Source organism: Castanea sativa, chromosome 5 (assembly GCF_040712315.1).
Source record: "Castanea sativa cultivar Marrone di Chiusa Pesio chromosome 5, ASM4071231v1".
NCBI lineage: Eukaryota > Viridiplantae > Streptophyta > Magnoliopsida > Fagales > Fagaceae > Castanea > Castanea sativa.
Window position 1 is genome coordinate 18,900,215 of NC_134017.1, and position 12,082 is coordinate 18,912,296.

The window sequence follows — 12,082 nt, forward strand, 5'->3', positions numbered from 1 at the left end:
ACAGAAAATGCTGACACGACTGACGGAAGAATTAAAATATTATGAAAAATGCCACATCACCCATGCCACATTAGCATACAAATTTAAAAAATTAATCTATTAATTTTAACTAAATAAAAAAGCAAAAACTAAAATTCACATGAATTAAGATCTAAAAGTTTATTGAACAAGAACATCAAGAACCCCAACCCAGAAATTCAAAAAAAAAAAAAAAAAAAAACAACAACAACAAAGATCCATTCAACACCAAATTCTCCAGCGAATCGCTAATCCACATGATTTTCACAAAGTCCATAATTGAATAACTAATCAGCCAGCAAATCAAACCCATAAACCCAATAAAAAAAACCAATCTCCAACAAACCCAAAAACCTATATTTTCTTAGGAAACAAACACACACAAAAAAACCCAAAAAATGTATCTCAAATACAAAGGAACAGATCTCCACTGTCTGTTGACGTGCTGGTCTTTGATGTTGATGTACAGCTTCAAATCTCGAGGCTTTAGCTGTTCGATTTCATCGGAAAAATCAAACACAAAAATTCAAACCAGCAAAAAACCCAGAAAAACACAATCTTCGCTATTCAAATTACCCAGAAAAACCCAGTAATTTAGTCCCTAAATTACCCAGATCTGCTTATTCATCTTCGCTAATTAAATCGGGAATTTCAGTCTGGATTTTCAACACAGCGGAGTGGCGTGCTTGACTTCGGAGGAGAGATTAAGAGAAGGGACTGAGAAATCTTCCTTGGGAGGGAGGCGAGTGTAGATGGTCTGGTTCGAATCAAGGCAGATCTGCTCCAAATCCAGAAACAGTGCCATTAGATCTGCTCCATACCCAGAAACGGCGCCATTGGAATTGGTCCAGGTTACCTTGGCGCTGAGGAAGTTGTCGTCGATGGTTTGGTTAGGATCAAGGCATAGATTGATGTCGTTCGGCAATGCCCTTCTGTATCATTCGCCGGAAGTGAGGACTTGAATGAGACGCTAGTAAAGGAAGACAAGCAATTTGTGAGCTTAAACAAAGGAAGAATGGTGATGAGGAGTGAGATTGAGATTGAGAGTGGTTTGCACGAAAGAGTGGGATTTATGAATTTGTATTTTTTGCTTACCTGTGAGTCCAAATTGAGAGAGAAAGAAGAGACAGAGAGAGAGAAAGAAACTTTTAGATTTGGGTTGGGTTTCTTGGTGTTCTTATTCAATAAACTTTTAGATCTTAGTTCATGTGAATTTGAGTTTTTAATTCTGTTTTTAATTTTTTAATTAATTAAAATTAATAAATTAATTTTTTAAATTTGTATGCTGACGTGGCATGGGTGATGTGGCATTTTTTATAATATTTTAATTCATCCGTCAGTCACGTCAACATTTTCTGTTAGCTGGGTGACGGCAAAGACTTAAATGTCGCACGTTAATTGGTTTAGGGACTGAAAGTGGTAAAAATAAAATGTAAGGACCAAAATAAAAATCGGGTCAAAATATAGGGACTAAAAGTGCATTTACGCCTTTTTTTTACTGGGTAGGCTTGTCCAGTGCTCATATTCTTTTCTTTTCTTTTTTTTCTTTTGCTTTGTTTTGTGTTTTTTTTTTTAAGATGTGATTTTTTTTAAAATAAATTTAGTTAATTGATTTTTTTTTTGTTTATTACTTTTTTGGTTTTAATTGGGCATCATTTTTTAACAAAGGTATATGCGTAAATTTATACAAACTCACTTTTTTCATCCTTCCACTTTTCCACTCTTAACCAAACAAAAATGAAGGAAATTAAAATCTTTTTTATTCTCCCACTATTTTCTATCCTCCCACTATTTTCTAGTCTCTCACTTTTACATCCCTCCAACCAAATAAGCCCTTGATGGTTTCTCTATTTAACCCACTTCTCAGCAACCATAACATGTACAAGAAAAGGTTTCTTCTTTAATTACTCTCAATTTATTATGCTTCTTTCAATTGTAAAAGATTTCAATATTGCTTGCTCCATCTTTGGGTGGAAAACAAACAAGCAGATATTTTTGTGTTTTGCTTAGTAATAGAGGTTTTTTATGTTAGTGTCAGGAATAGACCATAAAAGCATCCAAAATTGCCTATTGCTTTAAACCTAGATTTAGGGTTCCAAACCTATTTCGTAAATAGTTTGTGAGCTTTTTTTTTTTAACTTTAATATTGTTATAATTTGTTTGCTCAACATTTCATATAGCTTACAAGATTGAAAAATTCATGAATAAAAGTTAAAAATAAAAAAGAAAAAAGAAAAGAAAAATAATGGAGAAAAAAAACGAATAAAAAGTCAGTTAAAATTCAAACATTTATTAGAATAGATATTCGTTCGAAAGGACACTATTCATTAGAAAAGGAGACCTAGAATTTCCTTCACAACAGTGGCGAATTGCTTTAGGAATGTGATACTTGCAGTTAACTCTACTACGCCAACGTCGATACAATAATCTAAACCTCCATTAAAAATATCCACAATTCTGCTTGACTCAGTATAATTCCGCTGATCAAAGTATTGGAGACTCTCTTGGAATTGAATGACACTCGAATTAAATCCATATTCATAGCAAGCTACTCGTGTCTCCCGACTCTCATCGCTAGTTGCATTATTAAACAATTTAAAAGCATCTGCTTTGGTCTCATTAGCTTTGGTTACGGCTATCTCCAAGGCAATTCTGGAAAGGTTATTAAGATCTGCAGTAGAGCTACGAGGATCCAACTCCAAAGTTGAGATGCAAACATCAGGAAATTCAGTGTGGTTGCAAGTTGGTTTTACTAGGGACGTAAGCTCATTATCGGGCTTTTGCAAAGTGGTGGCTTGAAAGCAAGAGAGAAAGTACAATTTGAATCACCAAGAGGCTGAGAGAAACACCGTATTTTATGGCCATTTTCATCAACACAATGGAAAAGCCTATTGTTGAAAGATACAGTATTTGCTATGCCTATTTATATTGGATTGAGATCCACTAGAGTTCTTAAATATTCTACCATATAGAGTTCTATTAATCTTAACCATTAATTCATTTATAATAAAAGAACCAGATTTTTCCATATCATTAATCCACTAACAAATCCCTTAAAATGATAGTTTAAAAAATTAACCACTCATAAATGATAATTGATGGGACTGATGCCTTCAGCTCACATGGACGATGCCATCATTACCAACGAGGTCATCCCCTGGGACGAGCCAACCAAATGTCTACAACAAGTGATGAAGGCATCCGACCATTCAATACAAGCAATAATATCTCGGGTAGTTACAAATACAACTGTACAAACCGTTGGATGCCTATTAAAGTCCGCATCATAGGACACAAGGCATTACCAACAGAGGCATTATAGCTACAATAACTGCTACAATGGCTAAATGCTGTGGAAAACATTTAAAAGGCCCTCACAAGCACCAGCACAAGGTATGAACATCATCCCGAGTAATACTTGTCATAATTCTAGAATACTATTTCACTTTGAATGCTTCCTTATACTGACTTTGGCATCAGAGACGTTGTGGCAAGCACCACACCGGTGACCACTCTAAGGGAGTAATCTCATCTTCTTCATAACCACAACGACGAGAATTTGGCTTCATCTGAACGCACTCACCGTGACTGACGAATTCGCACTTCATCAGTTTGACGTCGTCTGTGGGAAACGGCATTTTCGTACTCATATTCGAAAACGTAGTTTCTACCAATTTTAATATTCAGATGGAGTCTAACCAGGATACAACAGCCTTAGCTCAGCAAGTCCAAGCTTTTGTGGCCACTGTCGAAGAGCTCACCAGGCAGAATCAAGAAATGAGGCCACGGCTTCAACAGAAGGAGAACAGGTCCAAAGACTGCCAGGAGGATGAGGGAGATAGCCATGGAAGAAGTGACCGCCAAAGGCCCACAACTCCAAACGAGCAGAACTCTAATCTCCTTCGAGAGATGAGGAAGGAGATGGACAAGCTGAGAAATGTTATTAAAGAGAAAACAGACTGAAGCTTGGATAGAATGGTCAGAGCAACAGACTCTCCCTTCACTACAGCGGTCTTGGAACGCCCAATACCCCCAAAATTTTAGTTGCCTCAGCTTGAACCGTTTGACGAGCTTAAGGACCCCCAGGATCACCTCAACACCTTCAATACGACATTAGGCCTCCAACAGCCTCTCGACAAAATACTGTCTCGTTCCTTCCCTACTACTCTTAAAAGGGCTGCAAGGGAGTGGTTCACAAAGTTGCTTATTTCGTCCATCAAGAATTTTGAACAGTTAAGCAACGCCTTTCTACGCCACTTCGTCGGAGGACAACGCCTTAAAAGGCCAGCAAACCATCTACTCACTATCAGACAGGGGGAGAAAGAAACCTTGCGGTCCTATGTACATGAAACGCTTTACCCGAGAAACCCTGGAGGTAGACGACGCTGACAACAAAGTGCAATTGACGACCTTTAAAGCAGGGCTGAAGTCTAGAGGGTTTGTGGTTTCTCTTGCAAAGAATCCACCTAAGACGATGACAAAAATGCTCCTGAAAGCGTAAAAGTATATGAATGCTGAAGATGCATTAGCAGCTATAATAGATGAAGAAAAGCCAGGAAATGAGGGAAAGAGAGAAGACGATCATAGGGGACAAAAAAGGTAGCGTCCAGGTCGTCAAAACAGTGATGGAGATAGACAAAAAGACGAAAAAACCCCTCAAATGGTAAAATTCACCCCTCTAATTATGCCTGTTGACAAAATTTTGACGCAGATTAAGGATAAGCATTACCTCAAATGGCCAAGACCATTGCATTCGTCCCCTAATGTCCGAGACAAGAAGAAGTACTACCGGTTTCACAAGGATCATGGTCATTACACTAAAGACTGTCGAGATCTGAAAGAGCAGGTTGAGGAGTTAATACGGAAAGGAAAACTACAAAAGTAAGTGAAGAAAGGGGAATCTGGCGGATTCAGGGATGGTAACAAAAACCATCGTGAGCCCACACCCAGAGACGAAGATAATACATCTCAACCTCCACAGAACGTGATCAGAGAGATAAAGACAATCGCAAGGGTGCCATCCGCAGGAGGGTCGTTCAGATCCCTCAGGAAAGTATATCAGAGGTAGGTGAACAGTGTCCACATGATACCCTCATTCAAGCAGAGACAGATGGGTCAGGACATGTCCTTCAACGAGGAAGACGCAAGGGGAGTGAAGCAGCCTCATAACGACCCCTTAGTCATAATGCTCACAATAGAAGGATCCAACACCAAAAGGATTCTCGTAGACAATGGTAGCTCCGCAGACATCATTTACCTTCCCGCTTTTCAGTAGCTGAAGCTAGATCCAGGAAGGCTGCGGCCATTCGACTCCCCCCTTGTCAATTTTAGTGGAGACAGTGTATCCCAAAGGCATAATGATATTGACAGTAACAGTAAGGACTTACCCGAGGTAGTTGACCCGTCAGTTAGACTTCTTGGTGGTAGACTGCCCCTTGTCTTACAATGTGATCATTGGAAGGCCAACACTTAACCAATGGAAGGCAACCACGTCCACCTATTACCTGAAGGTAAAATTCCCAACTGAGAACGGTGTTGATAAGGTGAAAGGAGATCAGGTCCTAGCCAGGGAATGTTATCAGGCCGTGTTGGCTACAAAGGAGAACCATACATGGACGACTGAGGAGAAAGAAAAAGATAAAGTAGAAGCCTTGGAAATAGTGGAACTGGTTGAAGGAGAAATATCTAAGACGACAAGGATAGGGAAGACCATAAGTCCCGAGATGAGGATAAAGCTCGTCCAATTCCTCAGAGAAAACTTGGACGTCTTCGCATGGAGTCACGAGGACATGCCTGGTATATCCCCTAGAGTCATCTAGCATAAACTGAATGTGGATCCTGAGAAAAAGCCTGTCCAACAAAGATGACGAGTCTTCGCCCCCAAACGAAACCAGGCAATCACAGACAAGGTCAACAAGCTGTTGTTAGCAGGTTTTATTCGGGAGGTTTACAATCCTAATTGGCTCACCAACGTCGTGCTGATGAAGAAAGCAAATGGGAAATGGAGAATGTCCGTGGATTTCACAGACCTGAACAAAGCTTACCCGAAGGACAGTTTCCCACTGCCAAGGATAGACCAGCTGGTGGATTCGACAGTCGGGCACAAGTTACTGACATTCATGGATGCTTTTTCAGGGTACAACCAGATAAAAATGGCTGAAGAAGATCAAGAAAAAACTACTTTCGTCACAAGTCAAGGGCTTTATTGTTATAAAGTGATGCCCTTTGGGCTAAAGAACACAGGAGTAACCTATCAGAGGTTAGTGAACAAGATGTTCAGTAAGCAAATTGGCAGGAACATAGAGGTGTATGTGGATGACATGCTCGTCAAAAGTAACTAAGTAAGGAAGAACTGGCACATCTAGACAACCCGAAGGAGACATTTGCCACCCTCAGAGAATACCAGATGAAGTTAAATCCCAACAAGTGCACCTTCTGTGTAGCCTCAGGGAAGTTCTTGGGATTCATGGTGTCCCAAAGGGGAATAGAAGCCAACCCGGAGAAAGTACAGGCCATACTCAACATGACCTCACCTAAGACTGTCAAGGAAGTCCAAAAGCTCACAGGAAGGGTTGCAGCACTCAATAGGTTCGTCTCAAAAGCAACGGACAAATGTTTACCCTTCTTCAAGATGCTGAAGCAAGCGTTCGCTTGGACAGACAAGTGCGAGGCAGCGTTTCAAGAACTTAAACGTTACCTCAGCAATCCACCCCTCCTGAGTCCACCCAAGGAATGGGAAGACTTATATTTATATCTGGCAGTATCCGCCACGGCCGTAAGCGCAACCCTGATTCGAGAAGAGGGCAAGATGCAACTCCCGTTTTACTATGTAAATCAAGCTTTCAAAGGTGCAGAGGCCAGGTACCTAAGAATCGAAAAGATTGCATTCGCATTAATAGTCGCCTCGCACAAATTGCGACCGTATTTTCAAGCGAACCCCATCCTGGTAATGATGGACCAACCCATCAACAAGTCCATACACAAGCCTAAAGCAGCAAGGAGAATGGTCCAGTGGGCAATCGAACTTAGTCAGTTTGACATTAGGTACTAGCCTAGGACAACCATTAAAGCACAAGCCCTGGCGGATTTCATTGCCGAGTTTACTTTCCCTAATGAGGACAACCTCACTGAAGAGGGCAAATGGTGGACAATACATACCGACGGTTCGTCAGCCTAAAAGAGGGGGGGAGTAGGGGTCATCATAAGCACTCCTAACGGAGAGGTACTCAAGTATGGAGTTCAACTGAAATTCTCAGCCACCAATAACGAGGCCGAGTATGAAGGGATACTGATGGGATTGAGGCTTGGAAAAGCACTCGGAGCTAAGAACCTATTAGTCCAAAGTGATTCAAAACTGGTGATTGGGCAGATCAAGGAAGAATATGAAGCAAAAGAGGAAAGAATGCAGAAATACCTCAGGTTGACGAAGCATTTGATTTAGGAATTTGATAAAGTTGAGTTTACACAAATCCCAAGAAGCCAAAACGTCCTAGCGGACGAAGTTGCAAAGATGGCATCATCAGAGGAAGGAACGACGAATGCAGACTTGATGCTGGAAATCCAGAAACACCCCAGCATTAAGGAGATCCCTACATTTGCAATCTAGAGCACAAGTAGCTGGATGACATCAATCATGTCCTTCCTTCAGGATGGGCACCTCCCTCAAGACATCGAAGAGGCCAAGAAGGTTAGGAAAAGAGCAGCCAGGTTCACAATCCTGAACGACGCTCTGTACAAGAGAGGTTTTTCCATGCCTTACTTAAAGTGCGTGGACGAAGAAGAAGCAAAATATATCCTAAAGGAGATCCATGAAGGAATTTGTGGAGACCAAGCAGGCCCCAGGTCCCTAGTAAGTAAAGTTATTAGAACAGGTTATTTCTGGCCTACAATGCAGGTAAACGCAAGGGAGCTCGTCAAGAGGTGTGACAAATGTCAAAGTTTTGGGAATGTCCAACGCCTTTCAGCAGAGAAGTTGACGACGATATCCTCCCCCTAGCCGTTTGCACAATGGGGAATTGACATCGTCGATCCACTACCTCAAAGTAAAGGATATGTAAGATTCCTGCTAGTCGCCATTGATTACTTCACAAAGTGGGTCGAAGCAGAGGCTTTAGCAACCATCACAGAGGCCAGAATCCAGAATTTCGTATGGAAGAACATAATATGTAGGTTCGGGATTCCACGGACGATCATATCAGATAATGGGCGGCAATTCGACAACCAAAACTTCTGAGATTTCTGTTCAGGACTAGGAATCAAGAACCAATTCTCATCGCTGGGGCATCCACAGGCAAACAGACAGACAGAGGTGACGAATTGGTCACTACTCAAGATCATCAAGGCTAAGCTAGACGATGCGAAGGGCGCTTGGCCTAAAGAGTTGCCCAATGTACTATTGGCTTATAGGTCTATAGCAAGAACCCTAACAGGAGAAACCTCTTTTAAACTCACCTATGGCACCTAAGCAGTCATCCCGGTCGAGGTGGGAATAACTAGCATGAGGCGTGAAATGTTCCACTAGGAGAGTAATGACGACCAGCTACGAGTCAACCTGGATTGTTTAGATGAGGTAAGAGAGAGCCTCTGAGAAGATGACGAAGTACCAGTAGAAGATGGCCGAATACTACAATAAGAGAGTGAAGCTCAAATGACTTGACATAGGAGACCTTGTCTTACGTAAGGTCACCCCAGCAACCAGAGACTCTACTCAAGGAAAACTCGGCCCCACATGGGAAGGTCCCTATAAGGTCGTCCATTATTCCAGACAAGGCAGCTACCATCTGGAAACCCTTGACGGACGGAGACTCCCACGACCATTGAACATTGAGCACTTGAAGAAATACCACCAATAGATGTAACAAATGATTGTATTCATTCTCGAAAGCAATAAAAAGAATTATTCAAACAAATGTTTTAATGTGTGTAGGTTTTATAAAGCGAAAGTCACCCAAAAATAGCTAAGTAATAAGATTCCGCCTAGACGGAAGTAAATTACTGATGAAGCCAAGAGATTAACAAGATCCCTAAAAGGGTGTAAGTCGCAACAAATCCAAAAAATGGCTAAGTAACAAGATTCCGCTTAGATGGATGTAAGTTACCGATGAAGTCAGAAGAAGTGACAGAGACTCCACCTAGACAGAAGTAAGTTACTCAAAAAGGGAAAGATCCCGTCCAGGCTAATGTGAGTCATTAACGAGACCAATATATGATAAGGTACCGACGCAAGAAGAAAAAGGAACAAAAGGTACAACGAGAAAACTTGGAAAACAAAGATTTATGCAAGTAAGTATGCAATCATGAATGAAATCAAGAGCCCAAAAAATAAAGGGCCAGTACCATTACTTTAACATTAAAATTAGAAGCCCATAAATGCTAGGCTAGCGGCACTGTTTTTAAACTAAAGATATTGTTCTGTTAATATAACTAAAAGCCCAAAATACACAGAGCAGTAAAGAAAAAAAAAACAACAATTGAACTTGGAGCAGGGTCAAATGTTCGCAGCTGTATCTTCACCATCTAAAAGGGGCACAAGAGTATCCCTAGGAACATCTTTAGAAGATGTAGATTGAGCAACCTTGTCTACCTCCATCTCAAGGTCGACCACTTCCATATCGAGGCTCTCAAGGTCTACTCTAGTAGGGTGCTTCATCATGTACCGACAAAGAAGCTCAAAACCCTTAAAGTACCAACGGATGAGCACGGAGTTGTACTCCTCAGTCTGCTGGAAGCTCTCGACGGCTTTGGCAGCAATAACCTTCAGCTTCTCCTGAGCAGCAGATAGTTGTTCATCCTTCTCTAGAATGAGCTGCCTTTCCACCCTGAGATCATCTTCAAGAGTTTTAACCTTCTCCTTGGCAAAGTTGGCCTCGTCCATAGAGGAGATTAAATCCTTCTTCAACTTAGAATTCTCCACCTCTAGGGCCTCTATCCTAGACGTTGACGAAGTAACCTTTGCATCCTAAGCGAGGTACTCAGAGGTGATGTGAAGACTCTCCCCGAGCACCTGAAAATAAGCCTATGTCAAGAAACAACACGAAAGGATGAAAAAGATAAAGTCATACAAATATAGTACCTAAACAAGCTCGTGGAGATGATGACCCACGACTTCGTTTGTCGATATTCCAGAGAACATCTTCATATCGTCAACAGTAAAAACGTCTTGCACCTGAGCTTGAGCCACCTCAGCATCGTCCCAAACTCTAGAAGACCAGGAGTCGACTTTCTCCTTCTGCTTATCCCCGGTCCTCTGCCTTTTAGTCCGTTGAGAAGGAATCTCCTCAACTGAAACAACTGGAGAAGCCGTCCTCACCGATTCAGCAGCAGGAGTCAACGGCGTGGCCGTAATGACGGGGGTCCCCTTTTCCATCACTTGTACCCCCCTCGTCCTGAGCTTGGACAAAGGCTCATTCTTCTTAGCCCTCATCTGGGCGTACATTCCCTGTTTGAATTTTGTAGTCATTCCTACAAAAGGAAAACACTAAAAAAAAAATGATAGCAACACGATCAATAAGGACGAGCCTAATACTTACTCTTTTTCTCTTCTATTTCCAAATTTCGCAGGACGTAAGCAAATGGTTCGAGACCAAGACAATACATTCCAAGAGTCCGAGGATCTACCAGGTCGTCAAAATCCTCGATCGTCTTGGCGTATTTGATCGCTTTCTCAACCCGATCCTTGTACCTGCTTTTGAGCTTAGGTCGTCTCTTAACTGCATAAAACAACGGGCATAAGCGTTAAGTGACAATAAGTAAACAGAAAGCTGAAAGGTTGGGAAGAATAATGACGCACCTAAATTCGGGGTACTCCACCGACGAAGCAGCCTTGGGAGATCACCCCAAACCTCGTTAAAGGGAGTTTCCCAATCGTCCCCAGACACGAAAAAGAATCGAGACTTCCAATATCTAAATGACGAGGGCAAATCCCGGACAATCCTAGTCCTTCTTTACCATGGCACCAGTTCATAATACCCATGTTCTTTAGATGCTTTTAGACGATACAGGTAAACGAGCTCGTCCACCCTAATCATGTCTCCATTTGTAGCAGCCAGCCATATCCCCATACAACCGACCACTAGGCAGACAAACCCTAACCCTAGCCAGGAATTGAAATCTATCCTTGAACCTAGAAAGTGTATCTCCGTCTAGACTACACACGCTCTCGAGAGCATGGAAAGCCCTAACCTCTCGAGGAGTAGAAACGGCAGTATCCCCTTCTACAGGTCTGTCACTAGACAATAACCCAGTCTCTAATTCATTTGACCTCACCTCTGACATCACTCCCCTTTCCTTTACCAAATCCTTAAACCAACTAATTGATTGATGTAACAACAGTAGCAGATCACCCAATGCTACACTCAACCCGCTACCCTCTAATACAAGTTTCTCAAGGTAAGGGAAAACTCCTAAAGACCCCCCTAAATGAGCAAAAAGGAAAGAAACATAGGGACAAAGGGTCCAAACCTCAGAGCTGCTAAGCATAGGACTCAAGAAAAGAAAAAGTGGGAATCCTAAGAAGACCAGAAATCACCAGAAAGCCAAAGATAAATCAGAATTTGTTATAGAAAATATACACTTAAAGAAAGAAAAATAAAGAGTAGAGCCATACCTCAAGGAACAGCGGATAGAGGATGCGAAACACAGAAGGTTCACGGCGACAATGGCAGCACAGGGTCAGTGGTGGCAACTTGGAAAACTCAGAGCAAAAAAGAATAAAAGAAAAAGGGTAAAGAAGAAGTAAGGAAGTTTAAAAAGCTAGACCTAGACACCAAAAACTGAAAAACCAGCGAGAAAACCAAGAGTCACAATGGAAGCATTAAAATCGCTCCACTCGTGACGTGCCACGTGGCCACAACGCACGAAACACCACCACTACACCTTAAATGCGGAACGAAATCCTAAAAGCCACAGAAAACTTTTAGACTTCCAATGGTCATTTTGACACACTACGATGACCACGGAACTTAAGGGGGCAACTGATGGGACTAACGCCTTCAGCTCACATGGACGATGTCATCATTACCAACGGGGTCATCCCCAGGGACGAGCCAACCAAATGTCTACAACA